Below are 23085 nucleotides of genomic sequence, written 5' to 3'. Positions count from 1 at the left end.
CATGATGTGGTTATTCGAGATCTTCATGATCCTGACTTGGTTGTGGCTACTAAGAGTGTGGATTCTGCATCTCACTTATATAGTTTTGATGGCTTTGAGAGTTCAGACACTGTTGGTTCCTCTCTTTTAGCACATGCAGATTCAGTGAGCAGGCTTTGGCATGAGCGTTTTGGCCATGTCAATTACAAATATCTACAATAGATGAGTACATAGGCACTTGTGATTGGGCTTCCACAGATTTCTTGTATGGATGGTGTATGTCATGGTTGTGTTCTTGGCAAACATCATCGAGATCCTTTTCCTAAGGGTCGAGCCTCTCATACTAGGGCAGCCCTAGAGTTGGTACACAGTGATCTTATGTCCTTTCCGACTCCTTCCTTTTTAGGGGCTCGTTATGTGCTCACTTTTATTGATGACTTCTCCAGACGTACATGGGTGTACTTTCTTAAGTACAAGTCATATGTCTTTGACTCCTTCAGGATTTTTAAGACATTTGTGGAGAAGCATTCTGGACTTTCTATCAGGAGGATACGCACAGATAATGGGGGGGAGTATGTAAATCAGGCTTTCAGAGATTTTTGCACTGAGCATGGTTTACAGCATCAGTTTATAGTTCCTTACACCCCTCAGCAGAATGGTGTTGCTAAGAGAAAGAACAGAACCTTATGGGAGATGGCAAATTGTATGATACAGTCTCGAGCTATGAGTTCTTCATTTTGGGCTGAGGCAGTCAATTGTGCCAATTATATTCAGAATCAGATGCCTCATAAGGCATTGTGACATATGACTCCTGAGGAGGCTTGGACCCATGTCAAGCCTGATGTTTCTACATTCCAAGTTTTTGGTAGTGAGGCTTGGGCATTTATTCCTGATGCTCAGCGGAAAGCCATGGAGAGGAAGAGCCGACCACGCATATTTGTTGGCTACTGTGAGGATGTTAAGGCATACAGGTTGTTTGATCTTGATTCCAGAGAGGTCCTGTTTTGGCGGGATGTCCAGTTTGATGAGCTCTATCCTCAAATGGATTCTCCATCACCAGCTTCTCCCTCATTGCCTACTCCTTCCTCTTCATCTCTTGAGTATTAATTATCTCTTGAGGATGATGTAGATGATGATCCACCATCTCCACCACCACCAGTTGTCCTGTCTTTGCCGAGGTGGGCCCGTGATACTATTGAGGCAGCTGGTTCTTTAGCAGGTGATCCTTCTGATACTCGTCGCACTCGTGCTCAGACATCTGGTTCTAGTCTTTTGAGTCATGCCATTTCAGATGATCCTCAAAATTTTTCAAAGGCGACAGGACACCTTGAGTGGGATAGGGCCATGGATGAGGAGTATTCTTCTTTGATGAAGAATCATACTTGGGATCTTTGTCCTCTTCCTAAGGGAAGAAAGTTGGTTCAGTGCAAGTGGGTGTATCGTACCAAGTATGCTGCAGATGGTTCTATTGATAAGTATAAGGCCTGTCTTGTTGTGAAGGGGTTTTCTCAAGTAGAGGGTATTGACTACTCTGAGACCTTTGCTCCTGTCGCCAAGATGAATTCTATATGCCTGGTACTTTCACTTGCAGCTTCATAGGGATGGACAGTGTTTCAGATGGATGTGAAGAGTGCCTTCTTGCATAGCGACCTACCTGAGGAGATCTATATGGAGCAGCCTCAGGGATTTGTGCAGGACACTTCTTTGGTTTGCAGACTTCGTTGTTCATTGTATGGTCTCAAACAAGCCCCCAGGGCTTGGTATGAGAAGACGGACTCTTTCCTACTTTCCTCTCACTTCACACATTGTCATTCCGATCACACAGTGTATATTCAGTGTCAGGAGGGTGATCTTTTTATTCTTGTGCTATATGTAGATGATCTCATCCTTACAGGTAGCTCATCCTCCATGATTCAGAATGTTCAGAGAGCTTTGATGGAGAAGTTTGAGATGACAGATCTTGGTCTCTTGCACTTATTTCTGGGTCTACAGGTTATTCAGTCTTCGGATGGGATTTCCATATTTCAAGAAAAGTATGCTCTTGATATGCTTCAGTGATTTGGCATGCTTGATTGCAAGTCTGCTCCCACTCCATTTTAGTCAGGTGTTGTTTTGTCTTCCACTTGCTCTACTCCTTCAGTAGACCCCACTTTATACAGGCAGTTGGTTGGCAGTTTGCTGTACCTGACACATTCTCGTCCTGATCTTTCCTTTGCAATTGGCCTTGTCTCTTGGTTCTCCCATGATCCTCATGAGAGCCATTGGCAAGCAGCCAAACGTATTTTGAGGTACATTCGGGGCACCACACATTATGGCATTCACTACACTTCAAGATCCCCTCACATCATTAGCTTCACTGACTCCGATTGGGTTGGTGATGTCAATGATCGAAAGTCTACTTCTACCTTCATTTTTTGCCTTGGTTCTGGTCCTATTACATGGTCTTGCAAGAAGCAATCTACTATTTCATTATCATCTACAGAGGCTGAGTACCGTGCAGCAGTGTTAGCCAGTCAGGAGGTTTTATGGCTTCAGTAGTTGATGACAGAGTTTGGGTTTCCTCCACATTGTCCCACTATTCTTTGGTGTGACAATCAGAGTGCCATTCACATTTCTTGCAACCCAGTGGAGCATTAGCGGACAAAGCACATTGAAATTCACATGCACTTCATCAGGCAGTTGATTCAGGATGGTTCTCTCATCTTGGAGTACATACCTACAGAGGAGTAGGTTGTAGACATCTTCACTAAACCTTTGGCATCTCCATGCTATCTTCAGTTGCGCTCCATGCTTGGGGTGAAGGAAGTTGTCCTTGGGGGGTCTCAGTGAGGCCTTCCTTCCTTCATGTTTTCTTTTCAGCATGATTTTTTATCTCTTTTTGGAGAGGAGTTTTTTCCCACTGGGTTTTCTCCTTTACTCCACTTTATAGAGATTTTCTTGTATTCGGGTACCTAATCAGGCCTTGTTGCTGGGACCCTCTTTTGCATTGTAGTTCTTTTGCTTTCTTCTGCATTGTTTGTAGCTGCATTGTAGCTCATCTTAAGGGGGGGTGTTAGAGTAAAGTAATTAATTAACTTTACTCTCCTCTTAAGATTTCTCTTTAAGCATACATTAGTCATTTAATAATTAATATTTAATTATTAAATGCTCTCACCTTAGGGTTAGGTTTTCCTTTCGGTGTTGATCTCCTTTATAAGGATTGATCTCTTGTATTATTGTCATATTCTTGATTCATTTTTCTCTGATAATAAATCTTTTCACTTTGTCAGAGCCAAAACCCTTGTATTCGTTCTCTCTCTTTCTCTATGACAGGTTTCTTGCATGCAGGTTTCTTTGGGTTCTGTGGATTTGTATTTCTCAAATCCTACAAAAAAGATGTTTCTGGTGATCTGAAGGGTGAAACTCGGATAGAGGGACATCCAGAAGGTCAATGTAACACATCACATGATGCTGAGACCGATGATAATCCTCCAATGGTGGAAAAATCCATAGCCCCTGAGATCCAAAAGGATGATACTGCACCAAGTGGCAACACCAGTGCATAAGAGAAAGGGGATGATGTAGAGAAAAAGGATGCTGGAGGTGTAGAGGAAAAGGTTGTAGAGTCCGACAAAGGAAAAGGATTAGTTGATCTATCAATTAGCACTCCTTCAATTACTATGACCCCACTTTAGATCCCTATCGATCTTGATGGTCCTATCAACCTTGGACATATGTCTCCTATTGAGAATGTCATGCTCCCAGCTTTAGTTCAAACTCAGGCTAGCCAGGATCGGGTGAAGTCTAAATCTAAAGATAAGAAGTTCATTTTGATGTCGGTAGATGTTTTGTAGAAGGTGGATCTGAACGTATAGTTAGATTCCAATGTCAGATCCTCTGGTAGATTGTTGCAATTGGTTAATAGTGTAAATACCAGTTTTTATTTGTTAGAGAAGTCTTTTAGTAAGAGAGTTTTGGATAGATTTAAGGATGTTAGAATGCAAATATTTTGGAAAATAATTAAGGATGATAGGGTGGGATTAGATAAAGGTCTGCAAGTTATTTACGACATCAGACAGTGGGTGGAAAATTGTATAAGTCTTGTCTAATTTTTCCTAAATTCACTATAGATATAGACAAGCAAATAAGTGTTTTCTAGGTCAATCTTGCTAGTATTTCTCAGTCATTTGATCCCAACATCGGTCTAACCAGTAGTGTTGAAGGACAAATTTTGGTTCTAAGTGATCAAATCTCAAGGCTCAATGAGGAGAAGGACATAATTTTGAGTAGATTAGGTGAACTTTGAAGCTTAATTGCCCCTCAGTTGGAGACCATGCTAAGAAATAAGGTAGATTGCATGAAGGCTATGGCACAACATGTGTCATCCTATCTGAAGCAAGTAGAGATTCATGCCACTATATTTAGTTCATTTATTACGATTTTGGATAACTTTAATAGCAGATGGGATACTCACCTAGGATCCTTGAAGACCATTTTTGCTGACATCTTCAAGTATTTATAAAATATTTGGCCAATATCTTTGTATATAAGTTTTGTGCAAGACCCCATCTTTGGTGTTTCTATCAAAGGTGGAGAGAAAAGCTTAAAAATGTATAGTATAGAGGAGTGGAATTATTTATCTAAGGGGGACCCTTAGAAATTCTTTTGATCCAGTATACAATTCTCAACACTTAGTGATTATTTTTTATGAGTGTTGCCATCAATGCCAAAGGGGGCGATTGTTGGAAATTGACACTCATCCGGTGGCTTCTGATGGCTCATTATTGGTTTAGGGTTCTAATTGATGGAAACTATTCATGAAGATTCAATCTAGTAGCCATAATTCTTCTTAACCGGAAGTGGATGTCAACCAGTATCCTATTAACTAGAATTTTAGGATGTACATAGTAGTTTTGGTCTGAAAGCTTTCTGATGATTGTGGTGCATTGAATCATTTTTGGGAAGATTGGGCTGATATTGAAACATCATTTTACTATTTTTTATGTGATCCACATATATCTTTGGTGATTCAAAAACATAGACATGGGACTGCATGTTACACTAGCAGGCCAACATGGTAAATGATCTATTTTATGATTGTTTGTATATAAGTTTCGTGTAGATGATCTTTTTGTGGTACGGTATGACTGTATGTGAGTGAGTAGTGATAGAGAATCAAGTTTGGTATAATTTCATGTGCGCATTCTTGATCCGGTAGCTGACTGAGACAGTGAACAGGGTAGAATAGAGCCCAACAACAGAGGTGATCCAATCGTTATATCTAGCACTTAACTAGAACTCATCCAAGAACTATAGATGTTATCTTAGAGTTCATTTTAGTATAATTCATCATTGTAATCAATTACTAAGGCAGTGAGCCTTCTGGGGTTGTAGTCCTTATTGTATTTGAGCAGTGAGCTCTAGGTAGTGTGCCTAAATGCTTGTGCATTCTCCATATTATAATATTACTTTTCTACTAGCCATAGTGGAATAATATTGCGGGTTCAAATCTCATCGTGGTGTTTCCCATTTTGGTTTCCACGTAGAAATATTGTGTTATACCTTTGTGGTTGTTTGTTCTGTGTTTCTATATGTCAGTTTCATCTATTTGTTTTTGTTGGTTTAAAGTTAAGTTAGAAAATTTGCCAACTAGTAGATCACTGATTCACCCCCACTCTTAGTGATTCTTAATTCCAACAAGTATATCATAATTACATCATAGTTACATCATTTCCATGAAGGCATATATACACATGTTACATCTGATACATATAAGTACAATCAATAGATACATAAAGTCACCATCTGAAACACTGATCATACCAAATCCAAGAGAGAAAGATGGAACAAGTACGAAGCTAATGCACACAAGATAGATACAAAATCCCTTATGGAAGAAGGCAACTATCACTTGACCATGTGGAACCTGAAGGTCGACCCCCCATGCCAGGAGATAACATAAAGCCTTCAAGCAAGAAAATAAGGAAAAACATTACATGGTCTAAACACACTTCCATTGGGTAAAAACTCAAACAAATTACACCAAGAGAAAACTCAAAACAAGAATACTCTAGAGGCTGCAAGAACAAAAGTATTACACCAATGCTCGCAAGGGGGGTGTTTAATCGCATAGCTTGATATGGGTTATCCTAGCACGTCTCCATAGGCCCCAATCCCCATCGTGGGTTATCTTGGTAGCCTCTCCCGATCCCCAGCCCCCATACAAGTCTCATGCGAAACCAACAAACCTTTCATGAGGACAAGGTATTTAGTCTTCCATTCCAGACCTTCCATACCTCATCTTGAGCCTAAACGAGCACTTAGGCCATGAGCGGGGCATACATTATCTTTCTTAATGTGTTTAACTAGCCAACCTCCTAATACATTAATTAGGTTATCACTTATTAGGGAAACTTCCAATGGGTTATCCAAGTAGCCACTTTGGGTCCCAACCCCCACCTGGAAGCCACTCCCCCTCATGACACTAAAAAACCAAACCAGTCATCATCATAAAATAATCTCATGAGCCTCATTGAAAAGATTAGAAGTACCATAAGCCATATAATGAGTTCTAGCCAAGACTAGAATCATATCTCAATCACAAAAGCATCAAATACATAAGCATCCATCAAATATTTCAGCATAGCTCAATCCCAAAACAAGAGTATTGCAATAATACCAAGAGACCGATAAGCCACCAAAGTCAATCATAAGTAAAACCAATGTAGAAATAAATATCATCATATTACTGACAATAAAGATTTATCTCAAAGACCAACCTCTGGAGCCCCAAAGACATGCTAGAAGCTCAAAATAGGATAAAAGATATCAAAACCTGATACTTGTAGGCTTAGGTTACTAAAACATCAAAGGTCACGAGTTTTCTATAATTAAAAATCAAAGCAATTCCAAAGTCAATAATATTAACATCAACACATAAAGTAACTTTGGCCAATTAACTTCCCACAAAGCTCCAAAATGAAAACCAACATTACACTAAATCACATTTATTGTCCACTCCAGTATAGCACACAAGAGGAACAAAGATGATTAATACTAGACAACTCACATTATAGAACCACTGAGGGGAAATGATGAGTGTAGACATAAAAACGTACATCATATCTATAACATCCTCATAGAAAATTAATACAAGTTATTTTCATTAAAGCCACAATCTTATTTTTAATAAAACATTTAAGAAGCATATAGAATGAACATTCCCATTTAAAATCATTATTCCCAATATAATCCTCCAAACAGGTAATTTTGACCAAAAATACCCAATAACTCAATACTTGAAAATTTCCATCAAATTTATTCATAAAGTTCTACTAAACATTTTATTCTAAACATATACATACAAATACATCTCTAACTCATTAGTTTACAAATGCATAAATAAACAAAATTATGTTATATATATATATAGCATAATTTTGTTTATTTTTCTCGTTTGTAAAGTAATGAGTTAGAGATGTATTTGTATGTATATGTTTAGAATAAAATGTTTGGTAGAAGTTTGTGAATTTATTTGATGGAAATTTTCAAGTATAATTAAAACTTAAACGCTGGTCATAATAATTTATAAAAGTTGCAGAGCTCAAAAATTATTCGCGGGGCCCATAACAAAATATCACTGAGCAAAGAAAAGTGGGGGTGCCATTGTGGACTCCCCATGGCAGTGGTTCTCCCACAACCATGGGTAAGCCCACGACATGGTGAGGGTACCCACTACTGTGGGTGCCATGACACGTGGGACTCCCACCACCATGGAAGCCCACAACTGGTGGTGCCTCCACCACTATGGTAACCATGACAGAGGTACGCCCTGTTCACAAAATAGTGAAAATTAATATTAAAACAAACCTAGTAATTTTAGATAATTTTTTTAAAAAATATTTCACAATTGAAAATTACTAATTTAAAAATTCACAGACAACAAATTTAATAATCAAAATTTTTATAAAGAAATCTAATATGAAGAAAAACTACAAAAACCAAAATAATAGACTTAGATAATTATTTCCTAGAATTCATAATCAAAATAAATTAAGATCTTTAAACAATTTAACTTAAGAACCCAAAAAAAATCTACAAGTAAAATTAGCAATTAAAATTGTTTAAATTTTAAGAACCCCCTCCCAGATTCGCAAATTAGATTTTCCATAAAACCACCAGTCACTAAATTAAAATTGAAACTAAAAATTCTAGAACAATAGAACCAGAATTCTCCAAAGACATTTAATAGACAATACAATTCAATTTTTTATCCACAAAAAACAAATCAAATTCTAATTTTCTTTCAATCTTACTATGAAATTTCATAAGTAAAAAGGGATCTAATTTCCCTACCTCTATTTACTATTTGGGACACAAACACAGAGGTAGAAGTAGAATCCCTAAAGAAATCCATAGCTTCACCAACCACAATCCAACAAAACATAGACCAACACAATCCCCTAAAAGCTCCAAAAAAAATCCCTTCCCAATAATTACTCCCGGGAAAAAGAAATTTCACTGACAAAAATCAAACTTATTACACCCGAGTTCCTTAAAATGCCCTTTTAGAAATAATTAATGCATTTTAATTTTAAATGTCTTATAATTCATTTTATAGAATTAATTTATTCCTAAAATTAAGTCAACTTGATTTATTAAAAAACAAATCTTTTATATTATTTTTATTAAACAAAATATTAATATTAATTTTATTTCAATCAATTAAATACCATCTTAATTATTAAAACAATAAATATTTTATTCTAATTTATTAACTTAAATACTAATATTAAATTAATTTATTAAAAGAACAACATTAATTTATTAGTAATCATATATTTATATACATACATATATATTTGATTTTATAACTCATATGCAATTAAATAATTTAATCTCCAATAAGAATAAAACTTTAATAAATTAACAATTAAATTCTACCAACACAAAAGGACAATAAAACCCACATGAACACCAACAAGGGAACATACACAACATACCAAGATATCGAATTTTTGCCTATCTGGCAATCCAATTGGGTTGATACTAAACAGTGAACAATATCCTATGATCGAGCAAGGCTAAGGGTATGGGCATTGGGCCTTAAGGTATCTCCCACAACTTCCATTGGGATTATGTAGGCACACTCAGACCTGAGAAATAGGTTGAGTCGATTCCTTGTACCTACAACCCTGCAGCACCGAGAAGAGGATATATGCAAATACCATAGATATAACCAGCAATTACATGCACACCGGTGAAGGGGAATCGTGACATTTCATGTCTCTAAAGTGAGTGACAACAGATCATCCACTTGCACCACATACAAAATCAAACACATGACATAAAATCTAACACATAATACACCTCATAGTTTAAGAAAATATGTCGGTCCATACGTCCGTACACATAAATAAAATCTAACATCTAATCATCCAAAAAAAGATAAGGTCCATAACCAACACATCACAAATTAAAACATCATAACATATCTCAATCAAGAGGAATTTAATAATCCATAAGGAAGCCAAAAGCATGCATGAGATTCATTAGCATCCAACATAACTATCATAATAATGGTTGCTAGAGTGGCATTACATGTTACATTTATCCCTTAAAATGATTTAATGATGAAAAATTATGATATCTCTGATCATGTCAATGGTGTGCTTTCTGAAATTCTCATAAATACCTTTCTCACCTTACCAAAACATCCAAAAGTTGAGAGTTTCAAAAATTAATTATTTAAGTATTTTTTATAATTCCCCAAATTACATACTTAGGACATTAACCAAGTGAACCCATTTTTTCTCTTTAAAAAAATATTATAAAAATGAGTTGAGCAATATTCACTATACAATGTCCTGATGTCATATTGCATACTTATATGTACACACTTGTGTTATTTCTATAATAATGATGTAAGAGAAAGAAAAAGTAAATAAACAAAACTTTTCTCTAATAGAGGCGACACAAGGAAAATACTTTCCAATCATGTGATTAATTCACATGATGAATGATGAGAGATTGGAATGATTCCATCACAATCATTAGTTTATAACACATGATCAATTTATCTCACAAACAACATAGAAGTGTAGGTTTAGGGAGTCATATTATGCATCAACTAAATTGAATACACACTTGAATGAATGCAAAAAAACAAAGAAAACACAAGCATGGGGTTTATTAACTAGGAGATACCATACCAAGTTAATTGTTAGGATGACCAATAGTTTCCTCAACATGGGACAAGATGAGAGTAACACTCACCTTTAGTCTACTCCATAATGAGGAACCATTAAACCTAATCAAGGGGCAAAAATTTCACAAGAGGTTGTACCACTAAGATACACAAGTCTTCCAAGAAATGATGATAATGGGTTAATTTTATGCAAATATATAGTTCCCAATGAAAAATGTGGAACGTATTATTAAAAGGAAAACCTATCAACCAAGAGATAACATGGAAGGATCACAATTCTTAGATAAACAACCTAAGTTTTATATAGATTTTTTTCAAAAATTCTTGCAAATAATTATTGCCTAAATTAAAAGATTATAGAATATTAGAGAAGTATAGCATGCCAAAAGGGTACTAGAACCAAATAATAAAATGAGTGTGATAGAATGACATTATTATGAATCCCTAGGTGTCCCAAGAATATGTTGGAGGCCTACAAATGCATCAAATTATTGAAAAAATGAGATAAAGTCCAAAAAGTAAATTCTAATCCTATTTTTTACATTATGATCCCTACATGTGATTGATTAAACAACATTTTCTGGGGTTTTAACATAATGACAATGTGTAGCACTCACAAAAAAATAATAAAGCACACACAAAATCCCCAATGATAAAAAGAGATCAAAAGACCAAGAAAAAAAACAACGTACCTAATCTCTGACACAAAACAAATGAATGCAATGCATCACAATTTGGTTGGGAAGTTTATAATGGAACATAATTTAACTTTACCCAATCTAAGTTTCCAATTTTTTTCCATCCAACATGTTGTCTCAAGATTTTCCTACTATGTAGCAATTGATTCCCAACTATTTTATAACATATAATTCTAGTAAAGTATCTAGCATGAGAGCATATTGATGTTTCCTATGATTAATATTTTCTCGCACTCCATTTATTAATATGATTTATAAAAAGTTCATGTTATTCTTGGTATCTTCTTCAAATATTTTATTGTTCTTATCCTTTGAAATTCCCTTGGAAAGGAAGTGAGGATTTTGGCTCTGAAAGTCCTTCAACATAGGGCGCTAAAAGAAGGATTTATCTCTCTAGACTTTGGTAATGTTTATAGCAGTCTTCGAGGAAGACACAATTAATATGTAACAAAGGCAACACCTTACTCCAAAACTCCCTAATTAACATAAAATGTAGAAAGAGATGGATCATCATCTCCTTCTCTTGGCAACGTAGAATGCATTTGTTAACCAAATGAAACCCCCTATTGACTAGGTTGTCCATTGCCATAATTTTACGATGGTTAGTTGTCCAACAAAAATGAATTTTTTTAGGAGTGATATTCCTATCCCATTTCAATTTCCATTTAAAATATTTTTTTTCTAAAGTTATGTTCTCATAAAAAATAAGTTGAGGAAACATAAAATTTTCTAGTGGAGTTGGGGCTCCAGATAACTTCATCTTCTTTGTGGAGGTCAAATAAACAACACTCTCTGGAAACTACAGTAAATTGATCTCTAATCTCTTCAAAAGAGAGAAAAGTTTAGGTAGGAAGAATTTCCATTTGGGATTTCCATCACTCTAGTCAACATAGTCAAAAAGTATGGTCCCAAAGTTTCAAGAGAGAGATTACCTACAATCCCCAAAGAAGGGACTATAGTAGATGCATGTCCTATATATTTTTTTTGGTAATTATGTAACTTTTTTGAATATGTATTCATATTAGTTGTTGGAGCTATCATATTTGGGATGCCCTAGTAGGTGTATTCATGATGATTTCAAAATGCATACCATTGACATGATCATGGCAATCATAAATTTCATGACAAAATCAATGAGAGGGATAGATTATAACATCTAATTATTTAAAGGTCCACTTAATAAGAAAATAAAACATTTCTCTTATAATTATCAGTAGTAAATTGGATTGCCATTCATAGTAGGGGAGACATCCTAAACTAACAATGGGTGCGTGTCATGTGGCTGGGTGGTATGTAACTACTATTGGAAACTTGAAAATTGTTAGAGGAGCTTGAAAGGATGTGTAAGTATCTTCTGTTTCTTAGCTTCAATTTTGCAAATATTAAACTAGTTTGTAAGAAATATAATTTAAGATAATTGAGTTCTTATTTGTAATTATAATAGTTCTAATGGATCCTCCTTAGTGGATGTATTGTAAATTTCCTACGCAATTGATGTAAATATATGATTCTTTCTTTTATATTGTTTTATTGTTGGTGTTTAACATGAATGTGTTACTTTACACAGTTTTCATTATTATTGCTAGCTTGGCTAAAATAAAGCTATATCATATTTGGATTTGGATTTATGAACATATGTGATGCAAAAAAGTGATTTTAATATTGTTAGAATATATGTTAGATTTATTTTCTTAGTCTTGAATTTGTGTATAGAACCACCTTAGTGAGGTGGATTTTATTTTTTCCTTGAGGTTGGATGATGAGGAGTTTTTTGTAATCATTATTCATCACAATTAATGATCTTGGAAATTTTTGTGGGTATATTATAAATGTCCCAACCATTGGGAAGATTCTCATTCATTTATTTTGTATTAGAGATTGGGTTCATTGCTCTGTCTTGGTCTCTAAATCAATTTTTTTTCATTGGGGAATTTGTGTGTGCTCTATTATTATTTTTTTGTGTGTTACACATTGTCTGTATGTAAAAAGACTAAATATAGAATTGTTTAATCAATCTCAAATAAGGATTAGAATGCTAAAAATAGGAAGTTAGAAGTTGATTTTTGAACTTCAATTCATTTTTTAGGAATTTCATGAACTCATTTGTAGACCTCCAACATATTCTTGGAACACCTAGATTCATAATAATGTATCCCTCTATCACACTAGTTTTATTATCTGGTTCTAGTATCCTTTTGGCATGCTATAGTTCTCTAGTATTCTATAATACTCTAAATTTAGACAATAGTTATTTGCAACAATTTTTGAAGGACACTTTACATGAGCAAATCTTATTTCTTTAGGAATTTTGATTCTTCCCATGCCAAGTCTTAGTTAATATATGCCCCTTATAATAATGTATCCCACATTTTTTATTAAGAACATAATCTTTGCATGAAGGCAGCCTGTTATCATCTCATTTCTTGGAAGGATTGCACCTCCTAGAGGTGCAACCTGTTGCAAAATTTTTGCCCCCTTTTTAGGGTGTCATGGTGTTTGTTATCAAGTTGACTAAAGGTGAGTGTAACTCCCATCTTCCCCCATGTTAAGGATACTATTGGTCATCATGACTAGTAAATTGGTATGGTGTCTCCTAGTTAATAGGTCCCCCATGTTTGAGTTTCCTTTGGTTTTGTAAGTGCCTTCAAGTGTGTATTAAATTTAGTAGATCTATGTGATTTCATCAACCTACACTAGTGTGTTGTTTGTGAGATAAATAAATCATGTGCTAGAAACTTATCATTATGTTGATATCATTAAAATCTCTTATCATTTATCATGTGAATTCATCACATGATTGGTAAGTATTCAAATTATTTCACCTATCTTAGAGAAATTAATTATTTATTTATTTTGCCTTTTCCTTGCATCATTATTATAGAAATAACACAAGTGTGTTTGTATTAGAATGCGAAATGACATGAAGATGTTGTATAGTGAATACAAAGTCAATCTTAAAATATTTTATCAAAGAGAAAAATGGGTTCACTTGGTTAATGTCCTAGGTGTGTTGTTTGGGGAATTACAAAATCCCTTTGCATATGTTCTCCCACTAATTTTTGAAACTCTCATGTTTGGGGTGCTTTGGTGGAGTGAGAATGGTATTTATGATGATTTCAAAAAGCACACCATTGAAATGAACATGGATATCATACAATTCATGATGAAATAATTAAAAGCAATAGATGTAACATTCATTTAAAAGGTCCACTTAAAGAGAAAATGGGGATTTTCCTCAAAGTAATCATAAGTACATTGGATTACTATTTATCTTAGGAGAGGAATCCTAAACTAGTATTAGGTGGGTGATAAAAGAGTAAATCATAAATAATTTATCTTATTCATAACAATTAAGTTATCTTTCCATGTCAAAAGATATCCTATGCTACATTGAATACATGATAAAATTACCATATAGTATTGTGGAAGGAATATGTAAATGATGCCTATATACCTTAGGAATTGAGACATACCCTTGGTGATTCTCCTTGTTTCTCTTGTATGAGTTATGATAAAGATGTGTCCTAAAATTTTTTCCATTAAATATATATTTCTATAAGTGATTGCTAATATAACTTGTACGCGAAGAAAAATAGGTAACAACGTAAACAACACAAACTTCATTAGGCAACTTTATAATTAACTTGATATATAAAAAAATAAAGGAAATATTTTGCTAGGTCATGAAATTAGAATCTAAGTTACATGAACTCAAAAGGGAAGGTATATGTATGTGATGGAGAAGGAAAAGTAAGTAGTAAGGAATAAATGTTGATGGAGGATCCATCTATGTGAAATAATAATCAAATGGACATATATATGAAAGTAGAGACTAAGTGATTGGATTTAACAAATGATAAGCATTCACATCCTCACAAAAGCCAATAAAAATGAATTATTAATTAATCTTCTCTATTTTCATGTGTCAACCATCTAGTATGAATTCCCAGGCCTCATTACCATATATAATAAAGAAGTAAACATCAAGCTTGATATTATACCAAGCCTCCCTTAGAGTGATATTCTAAACTATATTGTGTAGAGTGTAGTTGTGAATATAGCTTGTATAATTGGCTACTCCAACCCAAAAGGATGGAGCCATAAAGTATGATTAAAGCATATAATTTGAAATATTTGTTAGTGATTTGTTATTTCCTTTAGTAACAGCATTCTATTGAGAGGTGTAGAGAATCCAATACTAATGATTTATGCCATAATTAGTGTAATGATCCTATAAGTATTGGTTCCATCATATTGCCCCATTATCTATATATATGAATCTAACAATTCTAGCTACCATAAATATGTAAATTTTGAAAAAAAAAATTCCTATCTTTCCCTGCATTAAGATTAAATTGTTGAAGGATATTGTTGATGGATCATTTCGCTTATGCGGCTTGCCATATCAAGTTGTTCTTTAATTTAAATTTTAGGACAAACCTGTGCATGGTCATCGATGTGGGGATGTCTTTTATTCTCGCACATTGGGAAATGCGAGATTAGCTTAAACATATTTCTTGCCTTGGATTGTAGCCTTTTATCAATGGCCTTGTGCAGTGTGAGGATTCCATTTGCGTGCCTACACTGGGCAAAAACCTGTCAGAATTCGTTGTTCGCCATTTAGTTTGGGTAATTTATTCAAACATTTTTAAGCAAAGCAGCGAGATTTATCACATGACTTCTGTACGAGAATGTGGATAGCTAGATTTCCAAATAGGCCACGTGAACTGCCCTTCCAACAGCTACAGTGAATGTAGATAATATGGTAATATGAAATTCATATTCACATATTAAAAAACTCATACTCAAATATTTAAATGTTAGTTCGTCTCTATAAATTCCGTCGTATACAATGGCAAAGGCATATTCGCGGTTTGTTTCTAAGTTTGATTGCTCAAAAGTGTCCCCATGGAATTCAAGAAGGTGTCGAGGGATGCACAGTTAATATCAGGTGAGTGGCGTCTGGCTTCTGTGGATGAAGTGAAAAGCAATTTAGAAGAGATTCAAAGGCAAGGAATCCTTGATACGTGGAGTATTCTCCGCCTTTTGAATGGATGGGTCATGGGGTCCGGGTATGGGTATGAAATTGTGCAAGGCTATAAGAGTGGAATGGGCGAGATGCTGCTTGTTAAAACAAACACATCAAGACCCTCAAGTGAGTTAGTCAGTGAATATCTTGTCTTCTCTACTTGATTTGTATATATATAAGGGTACTGACTATATGCACTATGCAGATGGTTTGTTCGATCCAGAAATGTACTCCGGAGTGGAGTTGAGTGCTGAAGGAAGAGAAGCTTGTCTGTTACTGTCTGTTGATGATAAAATTACTGAAGTCGTTCACTTCGTCCTTTACCTTTTCGCCGAAGATGCAGAGCGTTTAGCCGAGCTAGAGAAGTTGATCCTCAAGATCAAACAAGAACTGGGCTGCGACTGCTAAGAATGATGGGTTGCCATCTTTTCCTCTGTTATACTATGCTTTAGTGTTGTTCTTCCTCTTGTCCTGTTTGAATGCTCTTCTTCTACGCTCGTTTTACCTCTACCTTCATTGTCATGTCTACCGACTACTATGTCATGTTTACCAACTACTATGTCATGTCGTGTTTTTTCTTTACTATATATCTCAATAAAATTCAAGACGGTATCTAATTTATGGAGGATATTATCAATTCTAGTTTTAATGTCATGTCTACCCATCTTTTTCTATGATCTCTTAATAGTTGATAAATATCTCGAAGATAGATCGGTGAAAAACATATGGAAACTATAGATTCCTTAATATGGATTAGGTAAAGCTTTTTGTTGATGGAAACTTTCTAAATACATATAAAATGATATTACAAAATGAAGAAATCTATTATTAACCAAGGAATTCAAGATGGAAGCTTTAGATGTTATATTAGTATTGATTGTTATAAGGCAGTTGAATGTCCATAAATGGGGATCTATGTCTATTCAGGTATCAGAAATGAAAATCTTATCAAGAAGAGTTAACAAAAAAATTAAATCCCTCCTTGGTAAGATTTTCATTTATGATGCTTGGAGAGACGTTTCCTAAATCAGACAATATCAATATGGAAAGTCTTAATGATTCTAAATAAGAAGAGGTACATGTAAGAAGTAGATACTAAGGAAATAAAAAATTATGAACATGTCTAGCATTAAGTAAAAGAGATAATTATGTTATAGAGATAACAATTATTCTATTGGACCTTAGTTCATTCATAATAGAATGGTACTTACATAGAAAAATCAAGTTAAAATTAGGCATTGTGATATTATTAAAATTAATTTTATAGAACTTTTATATTTTCAAAACACAAATAATGCGTTTAAAAGGAATTAAAGAAATAATAAACCTATTAGAATAATAAGGCATAAGGAAGTTTGAGAGGAAAAAATGTATGCATGGTAAATCAAATGAGGGTAAAATATAGAAAATAATTAAATTAATAACACACAACATGCAGTATGATAGAGAATGTGTTATCGATCAAGAAAGGAGGTAAATATTTATTACAAGAAGAAGATGATCCTAAGAATATGGATGTATATAGATAGGGGAATATGAGAGACAAATAGTAAATGCAAACCATTTGTGTGATGTAGTAAAAGTCGTAGAGATTCTCATTGAATATGAAAACTAATTTCTAATAACTTTCACATTATTAAAAGGAATAAAAGAAGAAGATAAAGTAATGAGTATTCAATTAAAAGATAATGTAGAGCTATAAAATTTAAGACTACACCAACAAAATCCTAATCTTAAATTAAAAAAAAAAAATGAAATAGATTATAGTCCTTATGCTTTAAAACACTTACTCACTTACATGATCTTATGTCATGAGATATTTTTGTTAAGGATTTACTAAAGCCAATTGTCGACAAAGTGTATCTCAATGCAATACTAGAGCCCTAGCATACTCTATAAGGATTTACTAAATTGATACATGAAGAAAGGAAGAAATGTACTATACAAGAAGACAAAATAATTCTACCAAAAAATTACAAGAGGAAAATGGAGGATGAAATGAAAAATTTATATAAATGTTAATGAGAGGGACAATATAGAATATACATATAAATAAAGTATTTATCTTATCAAAAATAATATTATAGACTCATTATGATATAACCTACTCAAATTTTAATGATTACAATCATTTTGACTTCATTGTTTCCCCTAGCCCTATTTTGGCCTATCACTTCTACCAAATAGAGGTATTATTCTATGGGACACATTTCTATTTTTTATTTCAGGTTCTAATGGAAACCCCTTAATGTCTATCTCATGTTCTTTGTGTTAAAACCAATGTTATTGAATCTTGATAGAGCAACATCTCATCATTGGTAGAATATTGCAATTGAGAATTTTGGGTATTTTTCTTGGAACCCTCTACCTTGCACTTTACACTTTATAGGTTCTTCTTAAAAATATTCAAAATTTACATCATGAAGCCCATATTCATCTTTACCTAGAGTATGATTTTTCATATTGATAACAATTTTGTGTTACCATACTTTACTATTTCTTCTCTACCAATGTATTCAATGCAAAAACTCATAGTCCCAATTTCTAACCATTCAAATTTTCTCACTCCTTTATAGCTTATTCTTCCCCTTTCATATTATAATTTTATCTCTTTTATCTTTTTTCCAAGGATCAAGTGTGTATAGCTGATTTGGATGAGTTTATCTTTAAACTTAAGGAAGATTTGGGCTGCAACTATCAAGAATGATAGGTTCCCATCTTTTTCTTTAGTACTTCTACCTCTACCTCCACCTACACTCTCATGTGTACCAACTACTATGTCATGTTAGTACATTGTTCTTCTATGCTCCTTTAAACTCTACATGCTCCCATGTGTACCTCATAGAAATAATAAAGAACTCAAAAGATCAATATACTAAAAAAAAAATTCTTCTTAAAGAATGCACATAAAATTAAAACAATGTGTGAAAAACCATTAAACAACTACAAGGGCCTAGATAATTAGTCCAATAGGCCATGAAGCCTGACATCTCCACCTTTGATAGATATATCTCCATTCACTTGAAGATATCTTATGAAATATACTTCATCTTCTATTTCCTTCCCATCTTAGATTTCTCCACAACTAGCCTGCTTAGACTTGAGTAGGTAGAGCATTTTTTTATCAAAACAATTATCAATACACAAGGAGAGTCTTCTATTACCTTTATACCATGCTTTGGGAGATGTATGTAGACTTGAGTAAACCTCTATTCCTAAAGGATATTATTATGGATTATCATGTTCCACTTGATGTGTTTCAACCATATGGCCATAAAATAATTGTAATGCTTGTAGAATGGGAAGATCTTTAATATTGTGGTGACATAGAGACATCTGTAAATTTTATTTCTCATTATACAAATAGTTCCATTGATATTTCAAATTTTTCAACTACTAATAAATATTTAGAGTGTCTATCTGTATATATGAGTTTACATCTTGAGATTGATGACTCTAATAATCTATCATAAAAAAATTCATGTGGCATACACATTTGAGTAAGCATATTGCATAGACACATAATTAAAATATGGTAGCTATATGAAATGCATTGAGATCTCATCTCCATATATTGTTACTTTGATGAGACTAATATTCATATATGCACAAATTTTAATGATTTAGAGAAATAATATATTCATCTTCTAGGTAATCTTTGGGGAAAATACTTCAAAAAATGTAGTTTTATTTTGTGATTTATCTCATGTAGACTTGGAGGACACCATGCTAAATATATTCATCTCCTCTTATCCTTTCTCCATGTGATCATATGTCATAATTTTTAATTGGCTTGGAGTTCATCAATGACCACTAATGCAAGGTGTCGATGTCAAAGGTCCAAAATTGAATTATTCAACATCAAGAGTGAGTTATGAATAACCATTCATATAATGTTCAACTATTCACATGTAATAATTATATTTCTTTACTAGTTACATACCTATGAACTCAATGATATAAAGAAATTTGGGGATGGGGGAATGCAACAAGTAGTGTAAACACTCTGATGCTAAATTTTCATCATAATCACTCTTCTAATTTAGATAATTTTTACATTTAAAAATAAAATTTATTGAATAGAATTAAATGAACTTGTTGAAATTTACTTAAGTGTCAATGTCAAATACTTCATTTAGCAAAGATTTTATCATGGCCATCCAATCTATATTAAATGTCTCCTATGTAGTTGTATCTTGACCACTCTTAAAATTATAAGTTCAAAAAAGTCCCTCAAGATAGACAACAATAAGGTATAACTAAAGGCCTAGAAGAATCATCCATATCATGCTATACTAGAGCACTAGAATACTATATAAGGATATGAGAGAGCAAGCTAATGGAGGCTAAGGTGTCCACCTATAAAATATCCTTCGCAATGAAAGGAATAGTTACATGCTCCACCATAGGTCTAGACAAGGGTCTTCGTGTAAAATTTAGACCCTTGTCAAATTTGGATCATATTGTGCCCCCACCTTGTCATGTGAGGAGATCCCACCTCTATTCTAGAAATATATTAATTCAAAATATTTAGGGATCTCATTGAGGACAAACTCACAATTGAGTTTCCTAACAAAATATTATTATACCTCATAATTATTGCATAGAGGCTAGTGAAAAACCATTCACCTCGTATCCAAAAAAATTCTTTATCCATTGTGGTGACACCAATGGATAGGGAAGCTCCTACATCTAGGGTGTAAGGGTTTATAGGTTAGTGGATCCATGAAGAGTGCACACAAATATGATTAATTGATTTCTTTTTCTTTACTTCTTCATATGATAGTTTGTGTACATAATAGTATTTTTGTTCTTCCCTAACATTGAAACATATATTAATTTTTTCACTCACTAATCATACATAGACAAAATAGGTTATATGGATTCAATAACCTTTATCCTATGAGCATTTGTTGCAGTAGGATCTTTCAACCCTATGATCATTTCCTCAATCTATTTTTTATGTTTACTATTTTCCCTAGTATATTTAATTGTGTTTTTCGAGGATGTCTAGGTATTAGTGGAAGTGCTTGTTGTGGTTTTTCTTTAGGAGAATCTTAAAGAGGAGGTGATTAAGGATTTTAAACATTTGGGGTAGAATTATTTATCAATTCATGAAAATTAAAATAGGTTTTAATTAAAAAATTAACTCAATCTATAATTTAATAAAAAATTGACATTTAAAAATCAAAGATACTTACCCTTTTTACCTTCTTGGTGTCGTGGAATGTATTTTATTCCCACCTATTAACAAATGTATGATTAACTTAAACAATTTTATTTCCTTTGATAGACACAAGTGGATTGCAGCGTTTTACCGATGGCCTTGTGCAGTGTGAGGATTCCATTAGCATGTCTATAATGGGAAAAAACCTATTAGAATTCCTAGGTCACCATTTAGTTTGGTTAATTTATTCAAATATTTTTAAGAAAAAAAATGCATTTAGCACTGAGAACTATATGAGAATATTGATAATTAGATTTACAAATTTAGTTTTGTTAATTTATTCAAACATTTTTAAGAACAATAACAACATATATATCAAATGACATATATATGAGGATGTTGATAATTAGATTTATAAATAGACCATGTGAAATTCCCTTCCAACAACTACAGTGAATGTAGATAATATTGTAACATGAAATTCATACTCTCACGTAATTAAATGTTAGTTCATATCTACAAATTCCCTCATATGCAATGGAAAATTTAAAGGACAACTCATAGTTTGTATTTGAATTTGATTGCTCAAAACTATCCCCATGGAATACATAATAGTTCCTAGGGATGTAAACCTAATAACATTAGTTAGGTAGCATTTGGCTTCTATGGATAATCTTAAAAGAAATTTAGAAGAGATTAAAAGGCATGGAATCCCTGATACATGGAGCATTCCCTGCTTTTTTAATGGATAGGTGATGGGTTCTGGGTATGGATATGAACTTGTACCAGGATACAAGAGGGGGATGGGTAAGACACTAGTTGTTAAAACCAACACATCAAGAATACCAAGTAAGTTAGTGAGGGAATATCTTTTGTTCTTTACTTGATGTCTATTTATATGAGGATATTGACTACATCCATCATGCAGATGGTCACTTGATCCATAAATGTACTCCAAAATAAAATTGAGTGGTGCAGGAAGAGAATGTGCTCTGTTATTGTCTATTTATGATAAAATCATTGAAGATTTTTACTTTGCCTTTCACATTTTCGCCAATGATGTAGAGCACGTAGCCAACCTAGAGAATTTGATCCTCAAGGTCAAGGAAGAATTGGGAGGCATGTGCTAAGAATGATGGGTTTCCATCTTTTCCTTCATTATTGATGTTATACTATGTTTCAAAGTTGTTCTTTCTCCACGGTCCTCTACACTCTACCTTCACGCTTATGTGTTCCAATTACTATGTCATGTTTGAGTTCTCTTCTTCTACATGCCTTTTAAAGGTACCTTCATTCTAATGTCTACTAAGTACCATGTCATGTCGTGTTTCTTCTTTACTATATATCTAAACAAAATTCAAGATGTTATCTAGTTTATGGATGGTATTAGCAACTCTATTTTTACTATCATGCCAACATATATTTTTTATGATCTTTTCATTGTTTATAAATATCAATGCGTACATCATATTATATTCAATCTATTTTATACTACCTATATATCAAATGAACACATAATCCTTATGTTTTTTATAGAGATAAACTATTTTTATAGGGACCTGAAACCCAAAGTTTTACAGACCAAGTCCAGTAGCCAAAAAGAAATTAAACAAAAGTGAAACAGGGGATACACCCCACATAGACCCAATGCCAAAAAACAAAATGAAAAGACCCAAAAAATAGAAAAAGGCACTCAACTGAGAGAGTGCACTAGTTCAGTGTTCTTCTAAATAATCTTCTTGTTGATTTTCTCCAGATTCTCTATAATGAATCTGGAGGTACCCTGGTCCTGGCTCTGACTCCTAGTCCTAGTATAGGGATAAATAATCCTTATGTTTTAAAGTACTATTTAAGGGATGTGTATTATTGGACTTCCTCTACTTGAGGTGCATTAATAAAAATCATAGATGAGTTAGAGTGAAAGTAGGATAAAAAACTGATAGAAAAATTGGTGATGAGTTTAAAGATATTAGATACCCACCATCAATATATGAAATTATTATGTATCCTTTAACTATAGGGTCGT

Source organism: Cryptomeria japonica, chromosome 11 (assembly GCF_030272615.1).
Source record: "Cryptomeria japonica chromosome 11, Sugi_1.0, whole genome shotgun sequence".
Classification (NCBI taxonomy): Eukaryota; Viridiplantae; Streptophyta; class Pinopsida; order Cupressales; family Cupressaceae; genus Cryptomeria; species Cryptomeria japonica.
Note: the sequence above shows the minus strand (reverse complement) of the source record.